Here is a 23,588-nt window from a genome sequence, read left to right as displayed (position 1 = left end):
CTCTGGCCAGCTGTTTTCATAAATAAAGTTTTATTGGAACACAGTCTTGCCCAATCATTTCTGCTTTCACACTCTGAGAGCAAAACTGAATAATTGCAACAAAGACCATATGGCCCACAAAACTGAAAATATTTACTGGCTGACCCCTTACAGAAAAAGTTTGCTGACCACAGCTATCGGTAGATTTTGCTAGGATACCACAGCAATGTTTAGTCAGGACAAAGAGCAAAATTGGTCATTTATAACCATACCAATGATGACCTTTAATTCATGTGTTATTTTACAATTGTCCAAGTGCTTTCATATTGTCTCCCTTGATTGTTGAAAAAACAAAAAAACAAAAAACAAAACAAAAAACAAACAAACAAAAAAAAAAACAGAGCCAGATACCATGACACTTTCTTCAAGGTGATTTGGTCTTGAGAGGTGAGGTGACTTCTGTGGTTGCACAACAAATTGGGGTGTCTGATCCTAAGGCACTCGAACAGGGGGAGCTTAGAAGTCAGACAGATCTCACCAAGTTGTTTTTCTTAACACCTGGCCAGAAAGCCAGATCTGGAGGCAGGGATGGGAAAGGTCAAGAGGACCAAGTGAAGCCAAGGCTGAGCCCCCTGTAATCTTTAGGAGAGCATGGCTGCCACTGTCCAGCTCTTCTACTGATGTGCATGGGCTAGTGGGCCCCATGTGAAACTGCTCACTTACATCATCCAGACTGCCACCCTTTCCATCTGCTCCCCCACACAGGATGTTGTGCTTCTAGACTGGAGTAGCATGATCCCCATGATGTTGAACTCAGGCAGACGTCCTATCCCCAGCTTTTGGAGCTACAGGGTGATGGGGGGGTTGAGTGAGGGGGCATGCATTCTGGCTTTTGGCACATGTCCTCTGAGGGCCAAGGCACTTTTCCCAGGTGATGCCATGGTAACTGAACAATCATTGCGTGCCCTCACTCAGTGCATGGTATGGATTGCAGCCAGACTTTTTGATTACTGGAGCAGAGGGCTAACCCCGCTGTCAGATTAACTGAGTTCAAATCCCAGCTTCTGTATGAATTGTATGTGAGATCTTGAGTGAGTTTCTAAGCCTGTGAGTACTTCAGTTTATTCATCTGTAAAATGGGATAATAATAGTACCTGCCTCTTAGGGTGCCTGTGAGGGATAAATGACTTAGAACAGTTTGAGTATGTAATAAATATACAGCAAGTGTTAACCATTGCTATTAATGATCATCATCATCTCAAGGAGAGCTGGGACCCTGAAGTAGCCTATAGTTTTCTTCTTGAACAGCATCTTTATGGTCCTTATGGAACTTGTTGCCTTTACATCCTTAATTATATGTGAATTGTCACATACATCTTCTCCATCACCCAAAGGATATCCTGCAGGTTGGAAAGAAAAAAGAAATTAGGAAAACACACATTCTGTCTGCAACAGCAAGGTGTTGGCATTGGAAAGATACCAGTCATCTAGCTTCAAAGGCAGAGTGTGGCTGACTGTGAATCTTTGGAAGGACAGGGTAAAGAAATTCACATTTATTGAGTACCATCATGTGCCAGAGAAGGTGCGGATTTGTCACTTTAGTTGAATCACTGTCTCAATCTTATTGATGAGAAAGAACTTGCCCGAGGCTGAGCTCAATATAGAATTTAGAAGTAACTTCATGTCCAATTGATTCCAAAATGTATACTCTTTCCAGCACATAATTCTGCCTCTGATAAAGTGCTAAATAGCTGTGCATTTATCAACTATAAATGGGGAATGGCATGGTATTTACACTTGGAGTGGAGTCGTATGATCACATATTCATAGAACCTTTTTATAGTTCAGAGATAGTTTGTGTAGACTCTCCCTAAGGGAACACAAAATAATTGAAGTTGGAAATAGGTTAACCCTAAGTCATAAAAATCACTGACAGAGGAAACCAAGAGGAAAATGGTTACCCTTAGTGGAGAAGGGGTTGTGTGCTCCTGGTACGGGCTATGTGTTCAATTGGTGGAAGGAATTCTTCAGCCTAGAAAAATATGACCTCATGAACACTTTATTTTTATATCACTATCAGTTTTTTAGAAAGCATGGTAATTACAAGTATTCATTTGTTCATTAGAATAAAGTCTAAGCTCTTTAAAAAGTAAAATAATTTATGGGGCACCTGGGTGGCACAGTGGGTTAGGTGTCAGACTCTTGATTTCTGCTCAGGTCATGACCTCAGGGTCTTGAGATTGAGCCTCACATTGGGCCCTGAGCTCAGCGAAGAGTCTGCTGGAGATTCTCTCTCCTTCTCCCTATGCCCCTCCTCTTACACGCACTCTCTCTCTCTCTAAAATAAATAAATAAATCTTTTTTAAAAAAGTAAAATAATTTATAGCTCTTTCCCAGACTCCTCCACCTCACCACACACACACATGCACACAACTCCCACACATACACTCATGTCCAATGTCACCAGGACACTCAACTCTTCTTATCAATCAGTAGGTACCCCATGGTAGCCCAAACAGGTATGGAAATTATATTCTTCTGTTTCCTTCTTTTCCATCGTGCTATGCATGTTCTATAAACAGCAGGAGAAGTAATCATGTAGGTGGGCATTCACTACATGGTCAACTTCGGGAATATGATATAGGAATGTACTAAGGCGAGGAAATTTTTGCTTGAACTAATGCCTGGAAACTGAATGCGGTATGCACTCCATGGTAATTTCAATTGCACATCTGGTGCATTTTTGTATATTGTACCTGAATAGGTGGGGTAATATTTACATTCATTTCCCACTCCTAGGCTGTCTGTCCGGTGTCTAGTCTGTGCATGCTTGGAAGTTCCGTGTGTGTGTGTGTGTGTGTGTGTGTGTGTGTGTGTCTTTTACATTGCATATTCTAGCATCTGCCGTTCACTCTGAGTTGAAGCATTTACCATTGCAAAACTGTCACCGGGGTCTTCAAAATACACATTTACATTCCACAGGTCTAGTAAATGGGGTTATGTGGCTGCATGATGCCTTTTGTTTAAAAGAAATCCAGCGGCAGCCCAGCACTTTCCATACAGCTGCACTTTCTGCCGTAATTGTGGCAGTTGAAGAGTGAAGCTCAAAGGAATGTTTAGAATCTGCTGCCCCAGCAGGTAACATTCTGGGGTTGGTTCTTTTTATTGTTGTTTTTTCTGCTCTTTAAAATGTCCAAACCTTCCCGCTTGGCTAGACCTTTCTTTACTAATGCAGCTTCTAAGCAGCCATCACCTCGAAGGGACGATTTGAACAGCAAACAGAAAAAAAACAGTGTAGGTGAGAAGATTTTGAGAACTGGAAATGAAGGAAATTTGGTCAAACAGCAGCAGGTGCAAACGGCAGCCACTCCTGCTCAGCGGAAGGCTTCACCACATAAAGGTAATGTTTTAAATCGGCTGCTTTTGTCAGCTTATACTTGGAAACTTCTTTCTTAATAATACTGCCAGATAACTTAAATGAGGGAGACTTTTTACCGTTTCAAAAACTTGTCCGATTGTGTGAGTATGACATTTTCTAAAATCCTGGAGTGTGTTGCTAACATAACCAATAATGTGGAAGATGAAGGTGATAGAACTTTCCTTCATTAATTAAGGAATGATAAAAGAAAAACTGAGTGTTTTCAAAAAAAATAAATTAAAAAAAGAAAAGAAAAGAAAAACTGAGTGTTTTCAATTTTTTTTGAGAATGACATTTTATTCTTGGTTGTGTTATATAGTCTCTCATAATTCAGTTCTACTCCTATGAAGTTTCTTTTTTATTGCTTGGCTATATGAAAAGCAACCAAAAAAGAAGAGACATGTCCTAAACCTACATCATTAACTGGCCAGAGAATTTTTGCATGCTTAATTTTTTGCAGTCTCTTTTTAAAATGAGTTTGTGTCTGAAATGATCATCTAACGACGTGATTCCCTGCCAAGCATGACAAAAATCTCTGCTAGCTTTGTTACCTGGAGCATTTAAGTGAGCTTTCTGAGTGGTGTATCTACTTAGCAAGAATACTGTTGAATATTTGACCTGGAATTGAGACATGTGGTAACCAAACTTTTATTATCCTAAGGTCCAAAATCACAGAGGGCAATAAGACCATAGCTTAAAGTAGAAAAATAGTTTTCTCCATTATATCAAGGACTACATATTAAAAACTAAGCAACATTTATAGTATTTTTTAATTACATTTTGAGCTATCAAAGGTGTAATTTTTGACAGTATGATTTTATAGTATAATAAAAAATTGTTTTATATTCTCATTCTTATAACTGAAAATTTCTACTTTAGAGAAAAAAATCAGTTTATTTTATGATTTTAATCCTGACCTCTTCTCTATTAAAAACTATTGCAAATGAATATGCAAGGATATATTTTTGTGCCATGTACTAGTTCAAAGATGCAAATTTCTGTCTGGAAATTTCAATTTTTTTCTTAACTTGGATTATTATTATTCTATCCGCTTTGATCAATAGAATGCTTGTACAGTAACTATTTTATTGACCAAAATACTTTATATAAGACACATATAGTGAACACAGAAAGACTGGAGAAGTATTGATGATAGTTGCTCTGTAGAGTGAATTTTGGTTACTTAAAAGGAAAGTTCTCTTTGAGGTTAATATGTGTAAAAAAGGAATGCAAAAAATTCTTCTAAATTTTTGTAAAAAAAATCTTCTAAAAACAGGAATTCCAGCCACCTCAAGTTGAGAAGTATTCAGATGTATATATCTGCATCTGAAAAAGTTATGCTCAGGGAGGGACTTTTTAAACAAACAATCCAAGCTAGATGCTATTCCAAAGATTTTTCAAAATACCTTCTTTTGACAACCTGTGAGGGTACCTTTGATTAGACTTAGTGGGTGAAAATAAGTGTTTCTCTGAAAACAAATTTGTTTGGGGGGTTAGTGAAAAGTCGTTTGAAACCAAGGATGATTATTGAGTTGCAAGGTCGATATAGATAATAAATATTTTTGTAAAAAAAAAATGAACTGGGAGCAGATTATAAAATAATATGGTGGTGTTTTTCTTTGCATCTCCCTGAGAGGATTCAGGCTATCCAAAAGGAGAGCTCTACCACCAAAGTTTTGAAATCGGCAGCAAGACTGGATCATTTTGAAAGATAACACTTATCAGAATATGTATTTTATTAACATTTTAAATACTTGTTTTAATCAGAATTCTCTTTTTCATAGCCACACCTCATATCACATAGTACCAATAGAAACCTTCCATTATTGGAGAACAGGACAAAAACTCTATAGGATAGCCCTGTGTTGTATTAGGTTTTTATTTAAGGTGGTTGTCATTAAGATCAAGAAATCCAAACAACAGTAATGCCATCCTAGGCTTGTGTTGAGCTTGTGTGGGTTCTTGCCCATCACATTACGATCTAAGGGTTGGTTCTTTAGAATGCTTATTTTTTTAATGTTTTTTTAAAATTTTTATTTATTTATGATAGTCACAGAGAGAGAGAGAGGCAGAGACATAGGCAGAGGGAGAAGCAGGCTCCATGCACCGGGAGCCCGACGTAGGATTCGATCCCGGGTCTCCAGGATCACGCCCTGGGCCAAAGGCAGGCGCTAAACCGCTGCGCCACCCAGGGATCCCTAGAATGCTTATTTTACCAGGTCCACAGAGTTTAATTTAGTCTGTGTAGTTTCTTATGTATCTGACATGCGTTTATCCCCCCTTGTGTAATTTGTTTAGTTATATAAGTATATTATGGTAATTTTAAGCTTTTTAAAGTTTGTCCCTCATTTAGTTTATTTCCTAAATTAATGCAGTGATATTTCACTTCACCGCTTTTCCATGTCTCCCCCCTCTTAAATTTTATCTGTACTTTTGTTTACATATTAAAAAGGTTAATGGTAGTTACTTTTTGGTTAACATAATTCAGTCTTCCATGATTTACCTACTAATTCTATGAGTTGAAAATCAATAAAGTGTATAGCTAAGGAGACCTCATATTGTTATTGGTAAGCCAGACAAGTGTGCTGTAATCATTTCTCTTAATTTCTCTTACAGTCTTTCCCTTCTCAGCGCTTTGGATTCTCCCAAGGACAGTATAGATATGATCATATTCCCAGAACTCCCTTTCCTTTCAGGTACTTCTCTCTGTATCCTTTAGTCCTCCTGCCCTCCTCTTTCCTGACTGATTTCTCAAGTCTTAGATTACTTCTTCATTTGGCTGAAGCACATCCCCAAGAAACTTCCTGAGAAGAGAAAAATGGGAAGTAAGCCTTCTGAATTTTTACATGTCCAGCAAATATATTGATTCTCTTTGTTTTTGTTTATGTTTTTGCATTTCAGTGATAGCTGGAATAGGATAGATTTTTAGACAGAAAATAATCTTTCCCTCATAACATTAAAGGCCTTTCTCCATTACCTTTTGGGATCTAGAAGTGTTGATGAGAAGTCCCATGTTGTTCACACATTCACACATTCCTTTGTAGGTGACTTTTCCTTTCTTTCTTGAAGCTTTGAGGATATCCTCTTTATCCTTGATATTCTGAAATTTCATCTTAAAGTGTGGGGTCTTTCCCATTTATTTTGACTGAATACTTGGATGGGCACCTTCAATTTAAAGAATAGTGGCTTCTGTTTTGTGAATTCTTTTTTTTATTAATTCTTTGATAATCCCCTCTTCTGTATTTGCTCAGATTTTCTCATTACAGTATTCCTATGAGTTGGCTATTGAATTTACTGCATCAATTTTTTGATCCTTATCTCTTCCTTATTTTTTTAGCTCTGTCTTTTTTTTTAAGATTTTATTCATTTATTCATGAGAGACATACAGAAAGAGAGAGAGAGAGAGAGGCACAGGCACAGGCACAAGGAGAAGCAGGCTCCATGCAGGGAGCCCGACATGGGATTTGATCCCAGGTCTCCAGGATCAGGCCCTGGGCTGAAGGCAGCAAGCACTAAACCGCTGAGCCACCCGGGCTGCCCTAGCTCTGTCTTTTTATGCTATCTAGATTTTCTTAACCCTATCTTCCAAGTCTTCTGTCTAATTTTGATCATCATGATATTTTTAATTTCCAAGAAGCTTTTCTTACACTGATTATTTTAAGACCAAAACACATGGTGTCATTCTTCTGTCTATAAGCAGTGGATCTGTGTGTTTTATTTACCTGTTACAGTTATACTTGATGGTACCATACACTCATGTTTAATGATGCAGCCACACCCCTGTAATGGTGTGCTTTCCATTCCGAGTCAATGGTCTAGACTAGCTCTAGAACCAAAGACACTGGCAGTCAATAAATGTTAGGACAGCAATGTTCAGTAATTTTCACCCATGAAATGCTCTCCTTATGATGAAAACTCACCAAATGAAAGAATGTTGAAGAATGTGTTGATATGTGTCAACAATTTTATTCAAGATGAGGGTATAAGTCATTTGAGAATGTGGCATTTCTTCCTGGGCTTTCTCTATTCTCCTGAATTCTTCTTGAGGTATATTTCTGCAAAATTCTTTTGTCTCGATTTTATTTACTTATTTATTTGGCCTCTTAACTATTGTTCTAAATAAAGAAAAAACATTTTTTAAAGAAGTATACATGAACATTGACCAGTAGCTTAGCTTGAAAATATAGATGTTGATGGCAATGATATCTGAGCTCTTCCTGTGTGCCCAGCACACTTCTTTTTTTAGAATTAATTTATTATTTATAAATGTATTTATTTTAGTGGGGGAGATAGCAGGGGAGAGGGGCAGAGGGAGAGAGAGAGAGAGAGAGTCTCAAGCAGACTCTATGCTGGGCGTGGACACAGGGTGTGATCTCATGACCTTGAGATCACCACTGGTACCAAAACCAAGAGTCAGATCCTAAACTGACTATGCACCCAGGCCTCCATGCCCAGCACACTTCTAAGCACAATAAATGTATTGTCTTTTCTTGTACAATCCTTACAGCAATCCTATGATGGAGTACTATTACTTTCCATCTTTTAGATGAGGAAACTGAGACAAGAAGCCTCAGTTATTTGCTCAACATCATGAAGACAGAAAAAGGTAGAAGAGAACTCTGGTTTCTGGAAATATTTATTCCTGACCTGGCACACTTAACCACTATGCTAAAGCACCTTTCTATAAAGAAAACATTTCGTCCATCAAAAAAGTTAATATAAAAAATGTTAATATAATTAAAACCTTGTGATTGGACAGTCTGATCTCCAGGAAAAAAAAACTGGTGACATTCTGTAGTTCAGAATGTGCTTTTCTGGTTTCAGCCTTTTTATGTGCTGCCCCAGATTTCTGTTTCTTCAACAAATGAAAAGGGAAAAGAACAAATGCAGTTAAAAAATTTATCACAGGGATCCCTGGGTGGCGCAGTGGTTTGGCGCCTGCCTTTGGCCCAGGGCGCGATCCTGGAGACCTGGGATCGAATCCCACGTCGGGCTCCCGGTGCATGGAGCCTGCTTCTCCCTCTGCCTGTGTCTCTGCCTCTCTCTCTCTCTCTCTGTGACTATCATAAATAAATAAAAATTAAAAAAAAAATTATCACAATACGGTAAATATTTTTCTAATAGTGAGAAATGAAAGGATACATGAAGGGAAGACCTTGCAGTTCTACTATGTGTACTCATGCCTACAGACTTGAGTGTCACAGCACACACACACACACACACACACACACACACCAGAAACACAAAAACTCTGCATACAATTCAAGAAAGGCTCTTGCATCACACATGACCTGGTGGTCCAAGTACAAGCCTGTAGGCCAAAAATCAGTCAAGTCTCATTCTTTTCTAACACAGGCTCCCTCTGTGGCCTTGAGCAAGGCCATTATCCCTCTTGACTGAGTTTCATTAACCATTAAAGAATAATAATGCATGGCTTATGGCAGGGAGTAGTGGTGAGGATTAATGACTTAGTGTGTATCCAGTGCTTTCAAGAGCACATGTTCTGTGTGGATAGTCTAAGTTAAGCACAGTGGAGTCTCTATTTACCTTCAATCACTGTGGGAGGTAAAAACTTACTCTCTCAAAAATATCATATATATACCTAGCCCAGGAAAATTTCACAGTAAACCCTTGATGCATGCTCTAAATTATTCTTTATGCACAAGGGTAATATCACATATGTCTTATTTGCCATCCTACAGGTTGATTGAGATTGTGAATACCTGGAACTCAGTTGTCCCTGTCTATAAGTAGAAAATATTAATAACCAGAGCACAAAAAGTATGTTTTCTCTCTAGTAGGGTTCAGATTCATTCTGGATACTACTGCTGAGTGCAGTGACATTATAGCCTTAGGTTATTGTGGCTATAGTTAGGCAGAGCCTCTAAAAGGTGTACTCACTATACTACTTTTCCATGTAACAAGTTGATGATACCAGTAAATAGTCAATACTCATTGGTAGGGTCTGTACTTTGTGTAATATTTTCCAGAAGCAGCAGTGGATTTGTACTAATCATGCACTTTACTTTATCTGACTGCCTCTGACCAATCCATTCATTTTTGAGGAGAGCTAAGATAAAGGGCATAGTATTTAATATAGCAATGGTAAATTATGCTTATAGTTGTTGAATTCATAGCTTTGGCTCATTGTTGCTACCAGTTAGTCCAGAGTCATGCATGACACATCAGTATAGGCCAATAAATCTCTCTTCATCCTCTTCCTGAAACTCACATGGCTTACCCAGGAAGTCGTTTTACAAATAAAAATGAAACCTACTTAATGCTGCTTACTGGTACTTAATGGGAATTTTCTCCACCTAGATATGATATGAGCTATGACTGTATGAATATTAAAAATTAACATTTATTTCTGGAGTTCTCCTTATTTTCCTTTATTAATTTTATCTATGTTTGTCTTCTACCTATTAGTAAATGAGCAGTAAGAAATATAAGTAACACGTGTTCTCATATTTCTCATATTGTCTACCAGATTCTGTTAAAATTTAGGGTGTTGGGAAAGGAGTATGAGACTACCCCTTTAAATTAATCTGGGGATTTCTCTGAACTAATCTGTGCATTTTCAGTTACTCTGACATAGTCCACTTAGTCTATAGAGGTCAATAACTCACAAGTCTGCTGAAAACTTAAATGCACCTGCATCAGAGAAGCATGGGCTGCTGAGGAAAAAGAGAATTCATAGTCTTAGAATTTTAGAGTGGGATAAAAACTTAAAGATCACCTCATTTATCTCTCTCTCTTTTGATATGTATGGAAAAAGTCTAGTTACTTCTTTTGATCAAGACTAAAGATGCACCATCTTGAGCCAATGTCTTCTAACTTGGTGATTTTTATCCTACCATATATCTTAAGCAGAAAGGCAAAAATGGCTAGAACACCTTCAGATTTCCCTTTAAATGTTCACTTCCTTGACATGGACTCCTTCTGTCCTCGGATATATAGTGTCTCCTGTACTGTGCTACCTACACTCCTACTACTCTGTTTTTACTTGCCTGTGCCAAGTTCAAAATCACTGGGCAGTGCGTAGTGCAGTCACAACTCACTGGTTGTGCTGATTGTTTATCAGATTTTATCTTTGTAACTAAATTACAATCAGGGCTCATTTAATGCTGAAAAATTGTGAATAGTATCTCTTACTGTGTTTATAATACAGAATTTTGCTTTTGGTTGCTTATCTCTAATGGTCCTGATAAAGGAACATATTTCTTAGCTCAATAAAGTTAAAAGATCATAAAATGGTTTTCTGTTTCTCCTTTAACTAGAGTTGAAAGCTAAAGTAACAAACTCTATTTGTACAAATATTTTTCTAAAATCTGTATTATTCAGTACCTTCCAAAATTTATATCTGTGTGCCAGGGAAAACTTTCCTCTATAAAGAGCTTAAGAGATTGTATACAATCACAGGTGAGGAATTTTGCCAACCTCAGTGGAATATTTTACTGCCTGAACTACTTAAACTTTCATTCCCATACTCAGATTTTTACTTTGCTGTGTATATTGCTTCCAACTTCAAGTTTTCAGTATAATGGGTAGCCTTATCTTCAAAATACTTCTGTTGAATTCATTTAAACAATCAGAATTTGGCTATTTGAAAGATAATCAGAATTAGTATCAATGAACAATGTGTGGTTGTCGTTTTATTTGGGAATATTGTAATTCTCCCAAGCAAATAAATCATGTCCATATATCATATATGCTATATATGTTCTTAAGAATAGTTTCATTAATCGTGGCCATTTAGGAGCAAACTACCATAAGCCTCTCTACCTATCTGGCTGTCTAGAAGACTACTTACCTCTTCTAAAATCACATCATACCAGCCTTCTTAACTCATGGCCGGATAAGGGAAGGATAAATGTCTGGGAATTTGAAAATCTAGACAGAAGAAAAACCTTCTTCTTAATAATGCTGCTCTACCAGGTTAACTATTATGGTTTCTTGAGTCCGTGATCTCCAGAGTCTTAAATTAAGTCAAAAACTCTACCTCTGTGGTTTTGTCCCCAAGAGGGGAAAAAATTCAAATGGGTTAAGGTTAATTTTATCTCACATGTTTCCAAAATGTATGATGACATTACCAAAAGCAGGAGATCTCCATAACTGGAGAACACCACAGATAGGTAAAGAATCTCTTCTCGGGCAGCCCAGGTGGCACAACGGTTTAGCGCTGCCTTCGGCTCAGGGCACAATCCTGGAGACCCGGGATCGAATCCCACGTCACGCTCCCTGCATGGAGCCCGCTTCTCTCTCTGCCTGTGCCTCTGCCTCTCTCTCTCTCTCTCTCTCTCTCTCTCTCTCTCTGTCTCTGTGTCTCTCATGAATAAATTTAAAAAAAAAAAAAGAATCTCTTCTCATAACCAGAAACATCAGTCAAATATATCCATTGGATACAGATATTTGTTGTTATGTTTTGTATTTCTTAACAATTCATACTTATAAATACATTACACGAGCTACGTTTTTAAGGAAATTCATTTTTAAACAATTATTTATTCAAACTATAGAATATTATGTTTATATCTGATAGTTTATCATATACATTATGAATATATATAATATTATACTGGTATGTTGCCTATTATGTATATTTATTATTCTTAAATTAGTAAACTTAAGAAGTTCTATTCAAATATAAGTTAAATATACATTAGATTGACTTTTTTGAGCCAATGTAATACTTGATTATGGTGATTAGATTGTTTTCTGGAAATATAATTGCTACCATGACTTACTGACCTCCACTCCCACCAAAAACTCAGTGACCATCTACTTTGTATCTGGCATTGTGCTAAATACTAGAAAGTTAAAAAAAATTAAGTTAAACATGGTCCTTGTCCTTGAGGAGGATTTTACATTGAGTGAGATATGCTGATTATCTGGATCTCTAAATATAATTTTCCAAATGATTTATGTACAAAATTGTATGAGTACATAGAAAGGAAGCAGACTATTTGCCCCAAGTAATGCAAGTTTACCGGGTTGGACAGGAGGAGAGGAAACATCATAAAAGATCTTGTTGCATTTAGGAAATGACAAAGCAGAACAGTGTTGATGAGGTAACAGAAAGCTGATGAAAAAGAGGTAGAGATAGGGTGAGGTCTATTAGGAATGATAACAAAAGAGAAAAAGCTGTTCATTTTTTCATTCCTTCAATGAGTAGTTATTGGCCCCTACCATGTGTCAGGTGTTGTTCTGTGCTCTAAGCAAGTTGAAACAACTTCTAGGCTCTAATCAGCCATGGTAGATGAAAGCTGTGGTTCCATGGGGCTTACCTATTAATGTGGGTTCTAGAACAAAAATTAAACAACACAAAGTGATACAGAGTAATGGGAAGCAAGGCAGGAGCAGGTTCTGGGAAGTGAGAAAATCAAAAGGTCTGTTTGGGATGTGAATGTAGTCCAGCTATTAAGTATTCAGATAGGAAATTAGAAATGTGGATCTGAAGATTAAGTCAAGATGGAGGCTACCAATTACAAACAGGTAGGTCACCAGTTATAAATGCTATGTAAAGCCATAGGACTGGATTAAATCACCTCGGGAGATGGTATGATGGAAGGTATAGAAAAGAGAATGTGGCTTATGTCTGAAAACCCTGGGACACTACAACATTCAAGGGTTAAAATGGAACCAGACAAATGGCCAAAATCTTAACGCATGTATACATCAGTTTGAGAACTTTCTATTAAAACTCCAGTGCAGAGTATTAGAAGCACTCCCTCCCAACAGAGATAAATACATTCATGCCCTTTCTGTAGTTGCAAACAAATACTCCAAGTATGAATTTTGTTTTAAAGCTTTCCTATTTAAAATGATGCAAGTCTTATAATCTAGCCCATAACATTTATTTAATATAACATCATGTTTAACTGAATTTTCAAAATTAAAATGTTTCCTACCATGTTCAATATGAGCTTCAGGTATCCACAAAAGCCTATTGCATATCACTTGGAGTAACCCCTCCTACTCGAGGTGCAGAAGAAAGTCTCAGAAATGGGGAGATATTAAGAGGCATTAAAAATCCTTTGGTTCTTATTTGTAATTTAATATTTGCATCACATAATCATTTTATATAGTTTATTAGTGTTTGTTTGGCTATCCTTCATGTATCCCTGAGAATGGAGTTTTCTGGTTTTGATTAAGAACTACTTTCTCAGAAGGTGAGTACTAATTTGTTACTTCAATTTCTAGCAAAACATAATGTGAATTTTTTATGATGAAACTTCTATTTACATTCATAGAGATTCATGAAGAAGCATCTTAAATATTTAAAGATAATACAGTAGGAGAACCTCAGATCTATTGTATTTGTGCCCTGTTTATTAAAGTTATTTCACAAGGTTTTTAAATAGCTATAACTAGAAGAATTGTCAGCAACATAATAGATGTTCAGAGAATACCCTCCCAGGAGAGTAAAGCAAAAAAAAAAAAACACTAGATTTAAAAAAATTATATATATCTTTTGAAATGCCTAGTTGATTTGACAGTAAATTAAAGGAATTCCCCTGGGGCAAAATACACACACACACACACACACACACACACACACACAGCCAAGCAAGAAAGCTTCAACACAAAGGAATAAGTGAAAGTAAGAATCATGATTTGTATAGTGGTCTTTGTCAATTCTTTGTGGTCTAGGGAATTTTAATAGATACATTTAGTGGAGAAGTGACTTCCTATGGCAAGAAGAGTGATAGTTGTTAAAGCTCTCTGCATTCAGCAAAGGTAGTATCTTCAGTGGCTGACAAAAAGAAGGCCCTGCAGATGGACATCTTGAAGTAAGCTTTTGACTCAACCTCAGCTCTAGGGGGAGAAGAATAAAACGAATATCCTGAAAATGTCTAACCTCATATCTTGTCTCACATGATCTTGGGGCTTAAAGTCATATCATCGTGGAGTAGGGGGAAAAAAGCCAAAAATATTGCTTAATGGTCCCAGATCATCAGTGTCACTGGCTTCCTGGTTGACAGAAGACAAAAATCTTCTTACAAAGGATGTATTTTATAAACAGGCTTCTAAGAATTCCCTCAGATTAAAGTCCAAAACATGAGCTCACAGTAAAAAATGACTACATACACAGGGAAACAAGTGGCCATGGACAAAAGTCAGCAAAGGCAAAGAATCACAGAATGAGATCTATGTAAACTGCCAAAATTAGAATTCTTAGATGCAGAATATGAAATAAAAGCATTATATATATTCAAATAACAGATTTAGGGTGCCTAGGTGGCTTCGTTGGTTAAGCCTTTGGCCCAGGTCATGATCCCAGGGTCCTGGGATTGAGTCCCATGTTGGACTCCCTGCTCAGTGGGAAGCTTGCTTCTCTCTCTCCCACCCTTCCTGTTTATGTTCTGCCTCTTTCTCTCTCTCTCTCTCTCTCTCTCTCTCTCAAATAAATCTTTTAAAAATATAAAGAAAGAACAGAACAGATTCTAACAAACTCTGTAATATTTGAATAGATTTTCTAGAGATGAAAAATATAATAACTAAAGGGAAAAACGCAATGTATTTGCTAAATGGCGAAGTAGATACAATGAAGAGAGAACTGGTAAACTGCAAGATAGACTTTTAAAAATTCCTAATAATTTTAGGACAACGTGATGGATCCTGAGAGACAAAGTGATGGAAAATACAAAAGAGAGGTTAAAAGACATAAATAGGAGAGTGAGAAGATCTAATGTAAGTCTAACTGGATGTCCAGAAAGAGACCATACAAACACTGAGAGAGGTATTATTTGAAAAGACAATGGCTGAGAATATTCCAGAATTGATAAAAAAGCATTAATATCTGAAGTGAGGAAGCCCAGTAATTCCCAAGATACACTGAAAAAAAATTCAAACAAAAAAAACTTACACCTAAACATATAATAACAATAAATAATTATCCAATTTTTATGGCCATAAGGAGGGTTGTGATCAAACAGCAGTTTGATAGATTGGTATATAACACTTCATCAAGTTTGATTTGAACTCTGTAGACATGTCTATGGATTATGTAAACTAGTTACCAATTCTTGCTATAGTTGTGCCAAATACATTTGAGAAGTCTAAGTTTTATAGCCACGTCTTACTTCTTAAACCAACCAAAAACACAAAAGTTAAAACTCTCAACGTGAAGTTTAATAGCTATTACCTATTTTCCCATGGGGAAAGGGAGGAATATCCATGCTCATTCACTCAATTTTTTTCATTCATTCAATTTTTGCTGAAAATGTTCAACTCACTTCCATTTGCTTATTAAGAGTGGAGAGAAAGGTTGAAGAAAAATGAATAATTATTTAGAGAATTATATTCAAGTGGGCATTAGAAAATAAAATTCTAGGAGATCATTGCTTGATATTTAGAGCATGTACAGTGGTCCGCCCTTATCCACGGGGGATATATCCCAAGACCCCTCCAGTGGACACCTGAAACTGTAGATAGTATCAAACCCTATATGTATTATGTTTTCTCCTATACATACATACCTATGATAAAGTTTAATTATAAATTAACTGGTTTAATTTTATATAATTTTAACTGTACTGGTTGTTACAACAACCAGTAACAAATAGAACAATTCTAACAAGATATTATGATAAAAGTTATGTGAATGTGGTCTCTCTTTCAAAATATCTTATTGTACTGTACTCACCCTTCTTCTTGTGATGATGTGAGATGATAAAATGCCTCTGTGATGAAATCAAATCACATAAATGATGTAGCCTTGTTGATAGAGTGTAAGGCTACATATTGTCAGAGGAAAGCCATCTGCTTTTGGACCACAGCTGACCACAGGTAACTGAAACCATAGAGAGCAACACTGCAGATAAGAAGGGACGACTGTATATGTACCACTGAAAGTGTGTCTTATAGGACTCACTCATGTTGCTTGGATGACATTATAGTATCACTACTATTTTTAAGGTTATCTCCATTATCATTTCCTGAGTATTCAAGAAAGTAGGTACTCTATCTACTAAATAAATCACTGTGTCTGCTAGCATGCCTGGTGAGTCCAATTAAAAGGAACATTGTGCCATCATCAAGGGAATTAGAACTTCCCTCAGTTGATAATCCTTAATTACTGAAGATTATATAAAATTTGTTTCTTTTCCAGTTATCTATTTAAACAGCTAGAAAATCTAAAATCTATGCAAATAGATATATAATCCTCTTCTGTTTGAGTGAATCAGGATGGACAAAATAATGTAAGTTGTGTTTATAAAACCTTCATTGGGGAAAATATAATGGTTTGAGAAGTACTTTTGCACTAACTGGTTTATTTACATATTTAACTTTATCCAGCTAAACCTAATGCACTTAACATTGGCTATCCTAGGGCTAGCTTTCCTCTTCCCACTCATACTCAGATAAGCTTAGTATTTCTCCAGGTTAGAGCCTTAAATGCTCAGTGAAATCAGCAAAGAAAGATATGTGGGTTAGTGTTTTTACCTGTTTTTATAACTTAATATTGAATACTTAATGATTTCTGGTTTTGAAAGCATGTTTTAGGACGTCTCATTTCTGCTCCATTGATCTTATAATGCCAAACGGTGAGTGAAAAATCAAGTCCAGCCTGATGTGGACTTACATAAGATGAAGAGTATATTTGCACCATGCTGAACACTTAACTAAATGCCATCAGTTACCAGATGACAATAAACATGAACTATGACTGCAACAATGACCCCGAAAAGGCATTATTGGCCATCATTGTCAGAAAGTAGGAAAAAAATATGGCGAGTGTTGAGGAAGTAATGGGGCATATGTCACAGAGGGAGAAAAAGAAGAGAGATGAGAAAAATACATTTGGAAAATGAAAAAATAATAGGATATTACTTTGCTTATTATTTCACAACCTTTTAAGTGAGTCTTCAGAATCCTTGATTACAAAGGACATCCTCAGCATTATTTTTTATTAATATTATGGAAAAACCAAAAAGGGAAAGTGTATCATGTTTTAATAATAAAAACCCAATTCCAGAGGAGAGGTATCTTGGAAAGCACTGATTTAATGCAGAAGCTAAATAGAAGCTTGGTCAATCAATCAGGAAAGAAGAAATAAATATTGTTCTTTTCTAAGTGTATAAGGTAAACATAAAAATAATCACATGATCATTTTTGTGCTACTATTTAGAAGTATTTTTTTAAGATTTTACTTATTTATTCATGAGAGAAATACAGAGAGAGACAGAGACATAGGCAGAGGGAGAAGCAGGCTCCCTATGGGGAGCCCGATGCAGGACTTGATCCTGGGACCCCGGGATCATGCCCTGAGCTGAAGACAGATGCTTAACTGTTGAGCCACCCAGATGTCCTATACTATTTAGAAGTTTAAACTCAGGTTCTCAATTGTGTTTTGCCTTAATAGGAACCATCAAAAGGCAGGGTGTGTGCCTGACAAATGCAGTCAAATTAATTTCAAGAGTCATTATGTCAAATGGCAAGGATCATTAGTGAGCAGCCACCACGTCAGAGGCCTAAACCATGCTGAGATCACTGATAATCCAACAAGACTTTGGAGGAATATTGAGTAGAGAGTCACACGATCAAATTTACACTATCAAGGCATTTTGGTAGCAGTTTCAAGAAAGGGGATGGAGATTGAGGCACCTGGGTGGCTCAGTGGTTGAGTGTCTGCCTTCAGCTCAGGTTGGGGATCCCAGGGTCCCTGGAATCCAGTCCCACATGGGACTCCCTGCAGGGAGCCTGCTTCTCCTTCTGCCTACATCTCTGCCTCTCTCTGTGTGTCTCTCATGAATAAATAAAATCTTAAAAAAAAGAAAAGAAAAAAGAGAGAGGATAGTGATTGAGAACACAGGTAGAATTATGTGAATTTTCCTGCTTCTTTCTACTCTCAGGTAGATGGTGTACTGGGATAGATGGTGTACTGTAACGGAACGAAAAACAGCAAGATTTCAGCATATCAGAAAATAGGTGGACTTTCCCTATAAAGGAGAGTTTCAGGTTGTTTTTTGAAAGAACAGATTTTTAGTGCCCCTGAGTGGTTCAGTCAGTTAAGCATCTGCATTCAGCTCAGGTCATGATCCCAGGATCTTGGGATCGAGCTTCCCTGTTCAGTGGAGAGCCTGCTTCTCCCTCTCCCTCCACTGCTCCCCACCACTCAGGCTCTCTCTCTTACTCTATCTCAAATAAATAATTAAAATCTTTTTCTAAAAAAAAACAGATTTTTACAAATGCTTCTGGTTTTTAATTTTCATTTTCTGTGTATATTTTCCTCCATTACCACATTCCTCTCTGATTTCTCCTCTCTCTTCATACGGTTCTCCAAAACAGCCTGTCAGTAACAAACTCGGTTTTTGTCACATTAAAAAAAAAAAAAAAAAAAAAAAAAAAAACGTCAAAGAAACCAAGTAAGAAAGAGAAGAGCATGGAGAGGCAGGTCATATGACATTTCTTTGAGCCCTAATGTCTTTTTTTCTTTCTCTTCATATTATCTGAAATTCTCATTTCATCTCCTGCACTGCCTCTCCAGCAACACTGTGCACTTCCACCTCTGCTGTCTCTGAGCTGCCTGTCCCTCCTGTGGGCCCAAGGAAGCTAAGAATGTCCTTCCTCTCCTCCTAACACACATATGTTCTTCATGTGCTGAGCACAGCCTGAAATTTCAAAGTAGGCACTTGATTGAGGCAGTCCTCCTGCTCATGTCATCTTGGATGACATGTCATTACAAATTATTACTGCTCTTTATGCCTTGTGCGAATGATTGTTACAACTCTTTAAGGACTATTTGTTGTTGTTGTTTTACGTGGGAGATAATCTAAGGACACCGAAGCTTAAGGAGGGGAAAGGCTTGGAGCCTCTGCCTCTTCCCTACTGGTCTTCTAATGCCACCACTGCATGTCTCCTAGGATTTTTGCTTCTGGTAAGAAGATATGTTACCAACATTTTTACAACTTATTTTGAACTTACCTTGTCTAGTTTCTTCCTCTTCTCCTTAATTGTCGCGATGGCAATTCATTTCAGTCAGAGATATATTATTTATATTTATTGAATGACGTAGATCCTCAATCTGATTATTTTATGTTCATATTAATGTCTCTTTCATGGTTTCCCTAGTGATCTGAAAATTTGGTTCTGTCCCAAATCTTAAGGCATTACATCCATTCTCATTACTATGCTTATTAACAAACATTAATTCTTTTTAAAAGATTTTATTTGTTTATTAATTATTATTAGTTATTAATGAGAGACACAAAGGTAGAGAAATAGGCAGAGAGAGAAACAGGCTCCCTGTGGGGAGCCTGATGTGGGAATCAATCCCAGGACCCCTGGATCATGACCTGAACCAAAGGCAAAGGCTCAACCTCTGAGCCACCTTAATTTTTAAAACATATTCTCAGAAGTCATCACTAAAAATGGTTTAGCTTCTAAGAGAAGCATGGGAATGCTATTCTTCCAAGAGACATTTTCCTTGGGGAACCGCCTGTGGGAAGAAGGGCCCTGGAGTGTGAGATGAGCAGTGAATGGGACCTTATCCATGTACCTGTGTCATCCAGACCTGAGACAGAGATTGGTAGCCAGCTTATGCTATCCATCAGTCACTCCGGACTAGCATGGCTGGCCCATGAGTCAATACCAGGCCACATGCTTATTTTCCTGCTGAGCTTATCTGAAGAGTGATACTGAGTAATTACACCATGTTTAATCCTGAACACCCAGCATCCTACTTACAGAAGTTACTGATATTAAGCAGAGTAGGAACATAGGTTTGCCTCATTAGTTGGTGTGGCTAACATATACAGAGATACATTTAAATTGTGGCCATGAAGAAATAGCACCTGCCCTAGGGATTTTTCTGAGCTTCTTCCTGGAGCCCAGCCAGCTCATCCTTGTGTTTCTGGAACCGAAGGTCCAAGAACTTTGGGATGATGATAGGCAAATCCTCTCTTTTTCTCTCTTAGGGAACTATTTCTGCCTCCTGACCATTCTAGGAATATTCGCTTCCATGTGCACAGAGCAGCTCTTTCCATCCCCACAACAATCTGCTGTACAACTGAAGCTTCAAAAAGTTAAATGCCTTATCTAAAGGTATCAGAACCAGAGAATTTTAACCCAAACTCAGGGGCCTCTGGCTTCAGCATCCATACCCCCCTCTGTGTGGATGTACCCTGACCAATACTGTTAAATAAAAGTCTCTTCTCTTTACTACGCTAAGATAATCCTAGAAAAAGAAGTAGAGAGACTTGACTTCTTGTGTGTTCAGAGATTTTTAAACGAAAAGGATGCTATTATACTCTCAGGCCTAATAAACTAAAACCACTATTTAAAAACTAATAGTAAAAATATGATTTAAAGAAATTCAAGGACACCTGGGTGACTCAGTGGTTGAACAGCTGTCTTTACCTCAGGGCATGATCCCCAGAGTCCTGGGATCGAGTTCCGCATCAGGATCCCCTCAGGGAGCCTGCTTCTCCCTCTTCCTATGTCTCTGCCTCTCACTCTGTGTCTCTCATTAATAAAGAAATAAAATGTTTTTAAAAACTAATAAAGAAGAAAACTAATAAAGAAGATTCAGATAAACTTTAGTAAAGTACTAGGAGAGTTAAGGGGCGGGAAAGGCATTTACGGAAGATGTGGCCCAAGGATTTGAATAGGTCTTGGGGTTTGGGGTTGGCCACTATGACAGAAGAGAAGCCCAAATGGAGTGGTGCTCTGGGGACCCTGAGAAGTCATGGCGTCTCGAGAAGGAATGAGCAATCAAATGGGAAATCTGCTAATATACAGCTTTAACTTAGACCAATAACTTTCTAGGATTTCTCTGCAGCAAATCCATTCACTTTAGACGGCATTATTTCTCTCTCAAGTGAGAATTTTCATATTGGACATTCACCAGTGATGCTGATGTATGAGCAAGTGCTTGGACTCTAATCTCAGTGTTTCGTCTGACTAGCTGAGTAACCACTCACCTCTCTGAACCTAAATTTTCTCTTACAAAGTTCAGGGACACAGTAGCTAATTGCTTTCTAGATTTACTTCCTCAGCTTTTTTATTCCATGAACGTCAATGCCACGACACTTTGGGTTCCTCTTGCATATGAAGCACACTGGAGAGTTATGTTAGCCCACTCACCCTTCCACTAATGAATTGGCTCATGAAAGCATTTGTCAAGTGTCCATGATGTACAGGGACGATGGGGAATAACAACTGTGAAAGATACGTGAGTAAAAACAAAACAAAACAAAACAAAACACTGAAAGCAGAGGAGATATTCTGTGATGTGTAACTGTGAGGTTTGGAGTAGAGGCAGGATTTAGGGTCAGTGGCAGAACACAGTCACCCTCACTCCCTCAGAGAATATGTGAAGCTGTAATAGGGCCATGAGGCAACTCTGAGCACCAGAGTTGGTTTGGGCACTTTCTGTCCACACCGTTAAGCTGTCCTGGCACACTGTTTATCAAATGGCCACCTCTTATCATTTTCTCTCTGTATGAGCAGGATCACAATCTCTATTTTTCTTAGAAAATAAATGGAATATATATATATCGTCATTAAAAGGAAATAAGACAAGTCTATTTAAATGCAAATAAGGTATCTAATTATTCCCAGTTCTTTGAAATAGGGACACATGCTTCCTGTAGAAGATCTATGGTCAATCTTGGATAAGAAATTACCTATTCCATGACAGAAATTTTTCTGTAACTGGAAAATCAGTCATTTGCAAAGAGGAGTGCCACCCCTGACCCAGGTTGTAGATAACATTTGAGACGGTGGCACGGCCACACCTATATCCCCAGTACCCACAGACGTGGCTCCCTATAGCAGTATTTGCTCTGCAAAGCCAGGCTCTAGATGGCCCAACTCTAATGAAATGCTCATATAACAGATACTCTCTTCCAAAAAGTGAGAATTGGATCTGAGAGATGGTAGGAAGTTTCTGTTGGTACTCAAACCAGAACATTCTGATGCATCTCAGTTTGGCTCAGTACATAGGGAATCGGAGCAAGTAGTTTATAGGGAGAAAACAAGAGACATGCAAAGAGATGGAGTAGGGACAGACAAATGAATAAGGCCGCGGAGTCCACACCATCATGTGGCCCTTCATGCTTCTTGCCTGTGTCTTGAATGCCAATACCCCCACATCCTGTAAACTCTCCTTTTTGCTTAAACAATTGTGAGTGGATTCCTATTTCTTAAAACTAAAAGGTCCCTAATGAAATATCCTGATTTCCAAGACTTCTTTCCCTTTCTGATTTTCATTTAAGGCTTCTTGTGTGTCAGATCTGGTGAAATTTTAGCAGAGTGGAAGATGAAAACAGGTTCATTTTACTAGTCTTAGCTGCTGGCTGAGCAGGCCCCTTCAGACTCTCATACCATAAGCTGTTTGGTTGTTCATCTGGTCTTCCTTGGTCAATATTTATCCTCAGTTTTATTTAAGAGGATGGAGGAGGAAGAAGGGACAGTCTGTCCTTGGCATGCCTAGTATTTCTCAGTGGCACATCTGTTTACCTAAGTCATTAATGGGGCCTTCCAGAAGCAGCCAATCCTTCCTCCAGCTTTAGGTCAGCAATCCTGATTAGAATCTGCATCGACCACCCATGAAACTAGAAGCTTCCCCTGTGATTTACAGTTACAATAAAAACTCACTAATTAACCATAATTGGGAAGAAAAGCTTATCTCAATTTTAAGATTCCAAAAGAGGCAACATTTTAATTTCTTCCAACTTTGCATAGTGATCTAAACTAGGTTAATCAAGTATACTTGACTTAATGGATAAATAAAAAATATTTTTAGATAGCACATCAACTTAATAGGTGCACTTTTGGTATTTAAATGGTCTTTGGAATACCTTGTTCTTTCAGACAGGCAATTGAAGCATTCTACTTATGTTCTTATAGTATTAGTAGTTAAGAACATACTTTTCACCGTTGAAAAAACAATGATTAACTTAATCTTAACACTTGTCAAAATTATTTTTAAACAAGTAGGATCTGAATTGCAGACATTATTATTTTCGGATCAATAATGACAACGATTGGGGGGACAACTGGTATGAGTTAGAGTGTCATGAAAACCTGTTTTAAAGCTTCCTATATCTTTCCTAGAGATTTATGCTGCAATTGAAAATGAAGTGATTTGTGTAAGAGTCTAGTGGAATGATTGTGTTGTGGATGTGCTGAAAATCATTTCTCCTGCATATTTGATAATGCTGTGATCTTTAGACCATGGTTC

General features: G+C 37.6%; 1 protein-coding gene across 6 annotated transcripts in view; it reads left to right on the top strand.

Annotated features, from left to right (window-relative positions):
* Positions 1-3,226: 3,226 nt before the first annotated feature.
* Positions 3,227-23,588, top strand: part of KIAA1217 (KIAA1217 ortholog) — a 433,418-nt gene continuing 413,056 nt past the window's right edge. For 3 of the 6 annotated variants that reach the window (XM_072825344.1, XM_072825343.1, XM_072825342.1), the window contains exon 1: positions 3,227-3,379. The gene's annotated coding sequence lies outside the window, so the exon portion shown is untranslated. The remainder of the gene's footprint in view (positions 3,380-23,588) is intronic. The other 3 variants (XM_072825348.1, XM_072825346.1, XM_072825364.1) reach the window with 2 other exon arrangements.

The sequence above is a fragment of the Canis lupus genome, chromosome 5, assembly GCF_048164855.1.
Source record: "Canis lupus baileyi chromosome 5, mCanLup2.hap1, whole genome shotgun sequence".
NCBI classification, from domain to species: domain Eukaryota; kingdom Metazoa; phylum Chordata; class Mammalia; order Carnivora; family Canidae; genus Canis; species Canis lupus.
The sequence above is the reverse complement of the archived record's forward strand: the minus strand, read 5'-3'. Positions and strand labels throughout refer to the sequence as shown.